We start from the raw sequence: 14,202 nt of genomic DNA on the forward strand, positions 1-14,202 counted from the left end.
CCACAGAAGAAACATAATATATTATAAAGAATAGCAGAGTCTAGAGAAGCAATACTTGAGGCCTTGCTTTTTCCCTTTCTCAGAATCTGCTTGCAGATGATATATAATATACGTATCACACACACTATGATAGCATTGCAGCAGGAGATGTGTCATAGCCCATCTAGGCACCTATCTGTACATCTGTACTTTTAAACACTGATAACAGTGTGCTTGTGGAGCAGGTTTCATAAGCTGCCTTGCATCACTGCCAGCTTAGAGCAGGTTTAGTTACACTGAAAGGGACTTCACTCACTCAGGCTATCGACTTTCATCTTCCTTTATTGGGATGTTACATGCCAATTATCACTCCCTCAGCTTCAGAATCAGCTTCATCTTCCACAGATGCTTGCATGTGTATTAATCACATGTATCAATGTATCAATGTAATTAATGGTCTCTCCCTGTGATAATGGAGAGAAAACAGCCTCACTTGGGCAAGTCTCATGTGCTGTTTTAGGTGTCTGCCTTGAGATGAGACAGATAATTTGCAGAAGTCCCTACTCATCTGCCTTATTAAAAAAAGCCACAGAACAAACTCCAGCACACCCTTGTTTTTAATAATGAATCTTCCACCGAAAATGTCTCTTTCTAAGTAGTTGAAAAGAAGAAAACAATTTAAAATGCAAATAAAAGTGACTAAAGGTCAACTTTAGCCCATTTTCCATGGGACTGGATGGAAAGTATTTATATAATCAAGTATTATGTCTCATTTTTAAATTAGAAATTAACTTGCTGCAGTTCTCATTCTATATTATGTGCCTGTATTATACGTGTGAACATGACTAAATAGTTTGTGTGCCACTCCTATTCACTGCTCTCTGCAGGAAAAAAAAGGTATTTTAAGGCTTAGCTGACTCATGTCTAGCATGGTCAAAGCCAAATAATTTCTGTACCTACTGACACATATATAAACCCAGGTAGAGAGCTGCTACATATATTGCAAGCTTTTCATGTGGAAACTGCCTATGTCCTGATTCAGAAGACATATAAAATACATTCACAGGAATATTATTCAGCCTTAGTCTAAATAGAGATTCAAAATTACACCTCTCACCCTGTACCTGGATATTCTTGTGATACCACACTGTTCAAAGCACTCTGACACACTGGTGGCTCCTATTGTCCTGAGCATCCCTATGAATTGCTATGGAAGGATCTATATCAACCTGGACCCTTTGTATTATCTGTTTTGAAATAGTTTAGAACTATAGGAGGCAGAACTGCATGCACTGAATTTCAGTCTTCCTAAAGAGCAACAAAATTATCACATAGATTGTAAAAGATTTGGTGAGTCAAAAATAATTTTAGAAATTTGTCTTTGGCATTTATCTAAGGTTTTTACCAATATATGATAGCCTGTGCTAACCCTTATAATAAAGCTGAGTTTTTCTTCAAAATTAAAGGGGAAAAGGATGAAATTCACTGTGCATGAATGTGACATTTTCATTTCTATTTAAAGTTTCTTTGCAAAGTAGAGCTCACGAGGTGCTGTTCCAGTGCTCCCTCATTTATAACCTATTTTGTGACTCACAGAAACCTTGTATAAACAATCATTGTGAAAAATAAATTAATTCTCTCCTCATCTCTGTTACTCCTGAAATGCCATTACTGTAGTTCACAAATATGGACATGGTCTCCATGCTATTCATTAAAACATTGGTTAACGAGAAACAAGATAGATGTTAAAACAGAATTGCAGTTTAGATAAAATATTACTTCATATGCTGCTAGCAAAGATTGAAATGGATTCCATTCTGTTTGTCATAGGAGGCTACTAATAGCACAAGAACTCCGTGGAGAAACCCACAGAAGCAAGGCCATGACCCATCTCTGTAGGAGGTGATCCACCATCATCCTTCCTTTGTGTCTTTTCTGCAAGATGAACAGCTTTAGATTACACAGGAGCAGGTAGAGCTGAATCCACTTTGGTTTTGGACTGCCTTAGCCACAGCAGGAAGCCAATCCTTCCCCTTCCTACTCTATTAAGTAGATAATTTAAAGTGGCATCCTACAGCATTTCAAGTTAATTGAAAGTGTTAAATAAAAAATGATTGACAGAACCAATTTTTGGTTTTATATAATTTGCACGGGCTTGTGGGAAATGTTCTAATCATTTACCTTTCCACTCCACATTTAGGAATACATCTTGCTTATATGTTGCAAATGTTTTTTTTCATGCTGCAAAGCTTTTTTACTTTACTAGGTTTTGTGCAGGAAGAAAAACATCTATGATGTGTGCTGAACTCCTTCAGTTATTTTGGAAATAATGATGAAACTGTAAGATTGCTGAAATTATTAAATCACTGTAATTCCCTGGCAGGATGTCTAGAGCCATCAGCTCTTGAGGCCCTATAATAAACTCTGCAAAGCGTCTGAAAATCTGACTCTGATGTTTTGCATCTAAAATACTTCAAACTGATAAAAAGCACAAAGAGGTAAATATGCCACACTGCCAAACTATACCAATGATACTGCTATAAGAAGTTACATTTTCAGTGGTACAATCAGAGCATCATCTCTTGCTCAAGAGTTAAGATGACATTGAAATATAATTGCTCAAAGTTAAATAACTAAAGAAATATTTTCAGTGTCATCAGGACTTCTATAGTTTTAATCATTTAGAGGCTTAACAGACAATGATCACAAATAAAAAGGTCTTCATTTTGTCATATTTCTTTGGTCTGGGAGAATGGGAAATAGCTGTGGAACTAGAATATTTACCAGTGGGAAGATTATTTTTGGATACTGCCACAGAATGGATTTAAGTGCCAGTCTTAGAGCTACCAAATGTGATGAAGTGAATCTGAAAGTATTACAGAAGATTGGATTGTAGCCTAGGCTAGACAGTTATTTGAAGAGGCAAGTTGAAGTAATTAAATCATCTCAATGCTACAACTTTAGTCTCCAAGTAGGGCGGTGCGAAAAAGTAAAGTGCAAAGAATTTATTCTTTTTCCTAAAAAAAAAAACACCAAAAAAGCCCATTGCATTATGTCAGGCTGCATAGATTCTCTAGGGCATGGGAAATACATGTTACACAGTGATGGATAAGTAAGAATATGCTACAAGTGTCTTTTGAGCAGACAGCACAGAATACAAGTTTTCTTCCTGCTTCTTGTTTTTGCAGGGCAAAAAAACCCAAGATGATATTTCTTTATACAGATTTTTGTACAAATGTATCCTTAGCTGCCTGTGGAGACTGGAATAATTATTAACAATAATTATTTAATTAGCTCTGGATATTCAAAAACAGAAATGGTAATGATACACTGTGCATTTCTACCCATAGGCAAGGTGTATAAGATTCTGTAAAAAGAAAAGGAATACAGACTTCCCTGAATATTATATCAGAATTTATATCAGTATATCAGAAGCTTTGGGGTCATCACATTACTGATTGAGATTCATCTCTAATTTTATAAAACTTCCTTAGTGCATTTTTGGCACAAGTGTAATATTTTAGGGCAGTTTTATACTGAAATGTTTCTAATCACAATCTCTGGTGAGAATCCTGAATGGAAAAAGAAATCTCAGCCAGTATATTTTTAAAGCATACAGCCATTCAGAATCTGATTACCTTTTCACATTTTCATACAAAATGGATTAATGTGTCCCTGTCTTTATTACATTTTCAACACTTGTCATTCATGATTAAGCCAACACTATGAAGATGTATTACACAGCAGCATAAATGGCCACATTAAAATAGGGTATATATGTGCCTGAGAAGTTAAAAGCAGATTGATTTGTGATACTTTTACATTAGATGCAATGTACCTAAAAATATTTCACACAACTTGAGAGTCAACAATCTGGAGGGAAATATAAATAAGTAGGTGGAAGCTTACACGGAGGGGAAAGAACTACAGAAAAGTGTTAATTAAATCAACCATGTGTGGGGATGTGATAGAGTGCTATGAAGAAAGCCAGATCCAATTTCTTATAGATAGACAGCTCAAATCAGAAATTGTCACAGAATAGCAAGCACCTACTCCAGAGGTCCAGTGTTGGGAGACAGTTTATGATGGGGTAGGACTGATGTGTACTGAGAAAGATCCTGGACAAATCTTACTTTGTGTAAAAAATTATCTGTCTTGAATTATCCCTAATTCTCCTGTGAAAATATTTCCCCCATTAATCAAAGCATTACCTCTCTATGCAATTTATCTCACTTCTACTTATCCTGCTACACAACTTCAGTATGTAAGGGGCTAATAAGAAAAACGGAGGGAGACTTTTTACAAGGGCCTGTAGTGACAGGAGAAAGAGCAAGGGTTTTAAATTGAAGGACAGTAGATTTAGATTTGCTATAAGGAAGAATTATTTTACTGTGAGGCTAGAGAAAGTTTTCTAGAGAGGCTTCTACATCTGTGGAAGTGTTCAAGGTCAGGTTGGCTGAGGCTTTGAACAACCTGGGCTGTTCCTGTCCATGGTGGAAAGGGTGGATTCCATGATCTTTAAAGGTCTCTTTCAACCTAAACCATTCAGTCATTTTCTGTTGTATCATGTCCACAGAGTACCTGCCTCCATTCCTGTTATTTCAACCCCATTCCAGGTTTATACTTTTTTTACTGGACATTTCTTTTATTGCTATTTTGAGACATTTACTCATGTTTCCAAAATAGAGTTGCATTCAAATGTGTTTTGAAACTTGTTATTGGGAATCTGAAATGGGTGACAGAGCAACATCATTATTTTGAGGTTTTTTTCTTTTTACAGTCTATTTTTTAAATACTGAATTATCAATCCAGATTTCTGCACTTAGGATCTAACAAACTTTATAAATCAACAATAATAATAAGCATTTCTGATTTATTTTTTTAAGATATTACTTGCTCTGCTCATACAAACTAATAAAAATCTAAAATCCAAACTTTTACTTGATAGGCTTTAGACTTCTGTCAAGAAAGTTGTAAAGTAAGTCAACTTAGTGCCATTGCAGTCTGTGTTGTCATATGCCTCTGGAGGCAAGGTTTTTAGTTGAATATTATCTGTATAATACAGCTGTCAGTAAAAGTGCAGCTGCCATCTTAAAAGTCAGTTTGAGACAGATCCATCAGACCATCATTACAAAATGACCTCTAGCATGACATCACCTCTAGCAAAATTTCAGCTTGGAATGACCCTTAAAACATCTTTTTGCTGTCTTTCGTGTAATCTGCTCAACAAGCACAGGCAGTGCAGCAGTGTGGTTTCTGCTGTGGGAGTGACTCTGGCCAGCAGCTGACCCTACATAAGAGATACTCAGATGGAGAATGCAGTAGAGGGGCCAGGCCAGCCCAAAGCAGCAGGATCTGCTGGGTCCCAGAGTTTTGGGGGATCTAGTGGTTCAGTTTACAGTGCCTGTTCATGGGAAATGCAGGTGAAGTTTCATGGACATCTCACCTTCCCTTTCTGGTGTGGCCCCATCTGAGCAGCACTGTCCTTCAGCAGCCAGCTTACTCCTCAGTCTCTGTGCATATACATATCTGAGCCAGCTAAGTTTCATCTTGTACCCCTCTAATTTATCTGGCTGGTACTGAATTATCATCCCTCCTGTGATTCTCAGCCCTATCCCTGTTCTTCATTCATCATCCTCATGCTTATTGTCTGTCTCGGTGCTGCTGCCGATAGCATCGGCCGCCGCCGCGCTCTGTGCCGTGCACTGCAGAGATTATTCACGTCTAAGCTGCTTGCTCTGTGTACAGGCAATCTCTCCACCTAAATGAGAACACCTTTACAGTCTTTCTGATAAACACTGACCCCCCTTTGTATGCCTCTTATCCATTTTTCTCTGAAGTCATTCTCACTGCTTGCCAGTAATAGTGATCATTCTGAAGACTTTAGTGAGAGACTTATTTATCTGCTTTGGGATGATTTGGGGTCATTTTTCCCCTCCTGGATACATTTCATCTCTGAGGCTGTTTCCAAGGGCAGTTCCATGGTTAGGGAGAATTTAGAGGAGAGTACATTTACAGTTTGGGGTTTTTCTCATGAAGAAGGGAATGCAGAGTTAGCTGTCTATGGGGAATTATGAGAACAAGATTCTAAATCTCACTGCTTTAAATTATTCCAAAAGCCATGGCCTGGAAGGTGTAATTGGCAGGGAAGTGTAGAATTTGTCAGTGCAGCTCAATAATTATCTAGTCAGAACTCCTGAATGAACTCTTCCCAGTAATTTTTTTTCAGCCCTAGACAGCTCTGCAGCTATTTTATTTCAGCTTAACCATTGTGAAGTAGTCATGATTTTGTGTAGCATTTTTAGTTTCCCAGATGAATAATGCATTTTATTTTGCCCATTAAAGTTACTGGGGCTCAGGTATTTCTACCTTTTTAATATTATTTTTATCATTTTGAAGAAAAAATTGTGATAGAGTGCTATATCTGTTTTGTACTGTACCACATATGGCAGCCTGATGTACCCCTCTCCCTCATTTTTTTATTCATATGATACATGAAAAATGGTATAAATGTATTTCATTGTGTCACCTAAAATCTGTGTAGCCAACAATAATGAATATGCTTTACTCTTCAGCTTGGTAGTGTTTCATTTTTTCCTGACAAGATTATTTGACAAGCAGACCTTGCACTGGCAATGTTGTTTATTTTCATAGGCATGTAAATTATCTTGACAGTCTCATAAACATAAATTGGCAAGCATACTGTCCCACAGCAATGCTTGTTAAAATACACTAATGGAATATAATAAATAAATTATTCTAGTGTATTTATAATATGCTAGCATACCATTGCATTTTGTGATGCGATGTTATACAGCTCAGGATTATATGCTCTGTATTTCTTACAGTTCACAATACCTTGTTGGTCAGATATTTAATGCAATTTACTCTGAGGAAAAATTCATAGATCCAAACTCAGGGCTGTATTCATCTTCAAAATAAGGCAAATAATATTTTACCCAGACTGAAAATGTTAGACAGTTTTTACCACCCTGCACACATCAGTTTCATGGAATGGTACAGTGGTTTGGGTTGGAAGGGACACAAAATTTCACTTGGAATAACTGTGCAGGAGGGGGAGGGAAATGTATGTGTATCCAATGAACAAACTGATTGCTTGGTAGCTGGTAGTTGGGCTGGATACCAAAATCCTCAAAGATGTTTGGAGTTCACCTGGGAAACAGGTTTACCTTTGGAAGTCCACAAAGAATGAATGCAAATTATTCACGGATGGTCCAGATGAATGTCACTGAAATTGTTTCAGCTGCTTTTGCTGGTGGTGGTTCAAAGCTCCCCATAGAAACCATCAGCAATTTGAAGTTGTCCTCAATACCTAAGAAAGAAGATTGAGAGAGGTCTTGGATGTCTTTGGAGCCAAAGTACGCTAAGATACATCAGTGGCAAGTATCACCTCAGACTGCAAGTCCATGACCACATCATAGGTGTCAGCTCAGGTGACCTATAATCTTCAGAGATTCATTCTTATAAATTCCAGGCCTCTCTAGGGTACCTTTAGTGCCACTGGTGGAAAGAGGAAGAAATCATTTCACCTAATTTATAAGGTGATAAATCATAGTGTCAAGGAGACTATATCCCTGATAAGGAAGCCTAGATCAGTTGCTTAGGTTTCAATAATAATTTTTTCGTGAGCTAAAAGTCAGGAAGAATTAGTTCTACCTAGAGAGTTTGAAAATTGAAGAGATATTCCCCTCAATGTTTTCCCTCATTATATAATCACCATTTTATGAATCAACTGTAAATAACAAGCAGCATCTAATCTTCTCCCTGGAGTAATTAAAATAATGATAAGGAAAACAACTCCAGAGCACTTGGCTACCTCCTATCTCCTTGACATGTGTCAAGTTGGTGTCACTGCCAGTATCTCATAGAGACAGAATTGCCTGCTTTGTCAAGCTGGATAAGAATTTGTATTTTTCTCTGAAATCCCAAATTGTTCAGTACTGATATGAGGAGAAGTTCAAAAAAGGTCATTAAATACCTTCAAATTCTCGAGCCACTTTATCCCCAGTCTGAGTTCTGAGCGCTGTCTGGAGCTGTCTAATTAATACCAGCTCCCAAAGACTCCTGAGAGCCACTCCAGTGGCCAGCAACAAGCCAGCCCAAAGGCACACTCCAGAAATGACCTTTAATGTCAACTTGCTCATTTTCAAGGCAGGACAGAGGGCTGTCTGGCAAAATTTAAACTGCAAAAAATTTGTTTCTAAATGCACAATGCCGAATGCAACAACTTTACTTACTGGTTTGGTTTTGTATTGGGCCAGTTTCAATGAAAAGTTCTCCTAAATAGAAATGACTGCACAATATGGCTCATAATTTCATTATTTTCTTACCCCTTCCCTTACTAAAATAAATATTTATTGAGCTCAACAGGGGGAATAAAAAATTCCCTGGCATTCTCTGTTTACCACTTTTTGTATGAGCTTCCCTATGTCTCATTTCTCCATGACAACCTCATTTGACAGGCAGTCCCTGCTTTGGCAATGTTGTATCATATTTTCTTAGGCATGTAAATTCTGTTGACAGTCTCATAAACATAAATTGGCAGGCATAGTGTCCCAAAGCAATGCTTATTAAAATACGCTAATGGAATAGGATAAATACATTATTTTCAAATGCAAGCAGAAAATACACACAGGTTCATATGATATTTCTGCTACTGATTGATGGGAGTTACAATCAGGGACAATTACAGAATTTCCAAGTTTGTGGTTCAGCTCCTGTAGTAAGCACTGCAGGTTTACCAGCACACCCAGTTGCTGCCACAGCCTTTTCTTCCCAGTCCCAGCAGCAGTGCTGAGACACAGCCAGCCTTGTGCAGGATGTTTCAGGTCTGTGGCTGAGACTCTTCTCCCTCAGCATCTCTCTAATGCTTTTCCTGGCACTCTAAACCCAGAGATCCTGGTACCTGTGAGCCACACAAGCTGAGTGTCCCCTCCCTCAATGCCACCTCCTCTGTTTCCCTGTGGCTGCTGTAGAAATGAGGTTGTTAGCACACCCTGGGAGAAAGTCTAGGAGCAGGAGGGAAAAAGGAAGGGAATTCTCAGTTTTCCTGAGATGTAGTTCCCCTTTGGTGGTATTTTTGTGATGGCAAAACCAGACTACAGAAATTGTTCCTATGACAGTAATCTTCAGGCCAAAATAATGAAATTTTTATCAATTGTGCAATTCCACAAGATTATTTTTTTTTTAATTTGAAAGGTGTTCTTAAAGCTTTTGTTTAGTGAATATATATTTATTTCTTAAGCATTATGATAAAATAATTACTTTTAATAGTGAATATTTTTATTCAGCTTCAAGTAAATGTTGCTCAAACACGTTGTGGACTCCCCATCCCTGGAAGTGTTCAAGATCAGAATGGATGGGGCCCTGAGTAACCTTGGAAAATCTCTTTGCCAATTAGAATTATGGAAAAACAGTTTAAAAGTTAGATCTATTTAAAATTTTCCAAAATTGAATGTCATTATTCTAAAATTAGAAAAGTGAAAAACAGAATACTCTTGTGACCTTTTATTTGCCATATATTATCCAATCTTAGAAAGTCAACAAAATTTTTACTTTTATAATACTGCAGAAAATTTTACAATAGTGCATTTTTATTCACTTTGGCTACTTGTGTTTTAAATATAGATAGATAAATTTAATTTCAATTCAATAAATGTTTCAAAGTCTTTCCAAAGAAAGGTTTTAATGCAAACACACCTTTTTTTTAAGAAAGAGAAGCAGAAAGAGTGCTGTTAAGCATAATTGAGAGTTAATAAGCTTTCACATTTATATGTGCCCATTTTATTTGGGGGTAGATGAAGTAATTTGTAGAAGACAAGCTTGGAGCACTTAGTAATTTATCTTCAAAATAACATTATATAAATGTAAGTTGTAGGACTGACCTTTTCAGTAGAAACTTAAGAATTTAGAAATGATTTAGAATTGGACTTAAGGTCTTATAACCAAATTTTCAGAGGTGTGGACAGACAGCTGCACAGATTTTCAGACGTGTGTAAAGAGGCTAGTTAGCTAAAACCAGAACAAACAGAGCACTAATGAGCTTAAAATACTGCTTAGGTAAAATTGAAGTGTGACTTTGAGACCATTAATGGAAATATCCCCTGGCCCAGTACATTTGAGATGCACCATCCATCTGTATCTCCAGGAACGTGGTTAGGTTGAAGACATCTGTCTACAAGACAGCCAAACCAAGTGCCCACCACTGGCAGTGGTGAGAAAAAGGAACTTTAAGGATGCAATTAATCAGATTCCCTATCAAACCCCAGGTTTAGATTGGGATAAATTTCACCCTTGAAGTGATATTTTGGTGACCATAAAGATTCTAAATAACCATTCTGTAGTAGGTTATGACATCTGATCAGAAGAATTGTACCTTTGGTCATTGGATACCATGGAAGAAAAAATCCTGAGGCCCAGAGGCACAAAGAGTAACCCCACAGAGTGTCAAAGGCTGTGTGCCAGGAGGCAGAGGAGCCCCATCTCTGTTCCCAGTCATTTGGAGTCCCTGGCTCTGTAAGGGACATGGTGGGGCAGGGACACAGACAAGGGAGAGTCTTGTGGGAAAGAAGAGCACCTCAGTTTATCATCCATGACCAAGCAGAGCTCCCAAAAGGAGAACATTTTTGTTGCATCTTTGGAAATTGCTATTTAAGCACTTTATAAAACCAAGTGCATACCTCTGTTCTACCCAATGATATGTTGAATTGTCTCATTTTTGAATGGTACAATGTTCACCTTCCAGCTGTCCAAGCTGATGCTTTAACCACAGACTGGGACTTTGGGTAGTATTGCTTTTGGGTTAAAAAAAATCTGTAACTCCAGAACTGCATATAATTATTTATATATGTGTACACAGAAAAAATCTAAATGTAAAATTAGCATTAATTAAAATTTTCCCACATACTTGACTCATAATTATTCTCCAGCTATAAGTAATAAATATAATTAGGACAAGTGAGAATCATGGGACAGGAATAGTACAATGAGTTGGAGAGAAATAGCACAACATAGGTTAAGAAGAGAGAAGAAAGTATTGTGGAATTATTATTATTATGACTTCAGAAAGAAATTAAGCTTGATGGCTCATGACATTTCTCCCACTGGTATTTTTCAGGCCTATTTTTATGTGACACTTTTAAATATTTCTGATGGTAGCTTTAAAATATATATATATTTGAAGTATGTCTAAATAAAAAGCACAGAAATAGGTAAATGTCTGTGAAATTCAACTACTGATATCATGTACAGGAACAAGAATTATTTAATTTGCAGAAATTGTTAAGAAAGATCCCACTGAGTTCACTAGACTTACCACCGCTGGGTTTAATCTGTATCAATAAGATGGAGGGATCATGCAATTAGTACTTCCACTTTGCAAAAGCAGCAGAAGAGAAGGATGAAAGCAGGCATGAAGAGGATAAAGCAGGAATGTGGAAGCTAAAGATATAAAGGAATGTAAAGTCAACATTTTTGTGTGTCTATATCAATTGCTGAAGTTATAGCATTTTGCTGACTATTGCTTTGAAATAAAAATTTTGTGAAATACTCATAGCAGGGCAGAACTCACTTGCTTTAATGTGTCTTAAAATCTGAGAGAAGGAGAAGCAATATCTTTTATTAAACTAGCTGATACAGTTATAAAAAGAGACCAGTTTCCAGGGCACAAGAAAAGGGTTTGTATGCCTGAAGCATGTCTGGTTTTGAAACCATAAAGTTGAGTTAATAAAAGATGCTTCCTCTCCCTAAACCTTACCTCTCTATATCCTTGAATATCACCCGTAATGATCCTATTACTTGAAAATATGAAAAACTTCAGCTGGCTCAAGAAATATCCCTCCTATCAGATTTCTGACTTTTGTCATGATCACTGTCCAAGCAGAAGAGAAGGACAGAATGAGGGACAGCCAATTATGAGCCTGTATGTACCTCACAATGGCTCTGCTGCAAAATATTCTTAGAGTTTTGGATCAAGGAGATGACTTTTAAAGGCAGAAATACAAGTACCAGTCTCCAATTTACAATGTTTGAGTAGAAACTGCCTACTCCTGTGTAAATATTAACTCTTTTAGAGACCAGTGTAAGCAGCTGATGGATTTATTTTGCTTATTTTTTGGACAAACAGTAGGTTAAGTGAAAAACCCTCCTGGCATACCTGGAAATAAATTTTAAGCATTCTCCATGAAATATATGTGGTGGAGTATTTTGTACCTGTCCTGAACCATTCAGAAAAGCAATTGAAAAATTCACATTTTCTGAATGATGGTGATACTCCTAATGTTGATAACTTTTTGGGTGTCTGATTGATGTGCCTTGCTCAGATAAATCAAGTTAACATGCTCTTTAGAACTGGATTCAGAAGAAATTTTTCCATTAGACCCCATTCCATTAAATTTCTTTTTTTTTTTTGGCCAACTGCTAAGGCTCTGTTTTTTTTCCAAGTGGGTTAGTATTTGGTTTTCCCAACTGTTCAGAAGTAAACAGCAAGATTATTGTTTTGAAAGGAAAAGAGACACTGACAATTTTCTCTGTATATCTTTATGTTAGTTTCTGGCTTTTGCCATTTTCCAATCAGGACAAATCTGTTAGGAGATGCTAAGGAATATTTTGAAATCTGTTTTTAGCAGATGAGTAAGATGGATACCTCTAACTAATGTTAGCATCTAATAACAATTTCAAAGTCTGAAGGGACATAGGAAAACACAAGACCTCTTCCAGACCAATATTTCTGCGTTTCTTTGCTAATACAAGAGTAATTGTAAATATTATTATAGTCTCCAGTTTCAGATTCAAATTGCTGAATTTGCTGTGAAGAGTGTCATTTACAACAAAGCAGCAGTTTGAGTGGATAAATAGTTCACCAAAATATTCATTAAGCCCTACAAGGAGATTCCAGTGCTTAACAAAATCATTTTTAGAAAAAAAGAGGTAAAAAAGGAAACCAATATGCATTTAGTTAATCCTCCTACATTACAATTAACATGAGAAATAGTAGACTCTTTTCCACTTCTCTGCAAAGATTAAATAGCTGAATGTCAGTATTGAGGAAACATAAACCTTGATTTCATTATTTAATAAAATATAGTACACTGACTAAAGAAATGTGAACCAGTACAAATAATTAAAATTTCAGAAGCTGCACTTGTAATAATGAAAAAAAAAAAAAATAAGAAAAGTGTGAAGTCGCAAGAACTTCCCCACTTACTCCACACGTGAAGAGGTAAAATGTAACTAAAAATCTTTTTATTTTGGGTGCCAGCTCATAGAAATCAAGGGATTTGCCAGAACACTGAACCAGACAAAGTCAAACCAGCAGAGTTAACTTAATCCCCTGATCAGAGACAATGAGCTGAGCAGACACAGGTCTGCTGTCACCCAGAGGCACCCACTCAATCTGGGGCCGTTCCTGCACTCTCCTGCCACTCCTTGACAAGGGCAGATATTTTTTAGGTCATGTAGCAACTCCAGTAAAATTGGGAGGCTGGAGTTAAAATACTGCACTGGCTGCTAATATAAACCCTATGATTTATGGTTATATTTTTGTGGTGGGTCGACCCTGACTGGATGCCAGGTTCCTTCCAAAGCCTCTTTGTCACTGCCAGCCTCATCTGGACAAGGGAGAGAAAAAACAGTGAAAGATTTGTGGGTTAAGAGCAAGAGAGATCACTCACCAGTGACCATCATGGGCGAACAAACCAGATTTGGGGGAGATCGTTTAATTAAATTGGATTAGGACAAGGAGAAATAAAAACTAAATCTGAAAAGAGGATGTGCAATAGGGCTGTAGTCAGTTCAGTACACATTTCCTCTGCTGCTCTTTCCTCCTCAGTGAGACAACTTTTCAAATCCTTTCCCTGCTCCATGGGTCCCTTACATGGGGTCCAGTCCTTCAGGAATATTGAAGAAATAGTCTTCAAGGAATAGCTTTGGTCTCTCACAGGGTCACAGATCCTGCCAGGAGCCTCTTCCAGCACATGCTTCTCACAGTCACAGACTCCTTCAGGCATCCTTTTGCTCCAGTCTGGCATCCTCCATGGGATGCAGGTGGATCTCTTCTCCCTCAAGGACATCCAGGGGCTGCAGGGGCACAGCTGCTGCACCATGGTTTTCACCAGGGCTTGCAGGGGAATCTGCTCTGGGGCCTGAAGCACCTCCTGCCCCTTCTTCACTGACAGGGGAGTCTGCAGGGGTGTTGCTCTCACA

This window comes from Parus major, chromosome 3 (assembly GCF_001522545.3).
Source record: "Parus major isolate Abel chromosome 3, Parus_major1.1, whole genome shotgun sequence".
NCBI lineage: Eukaryota > Metazoa > Chordata > Aves > Passeriformes > Paridae > Parus > Parus major.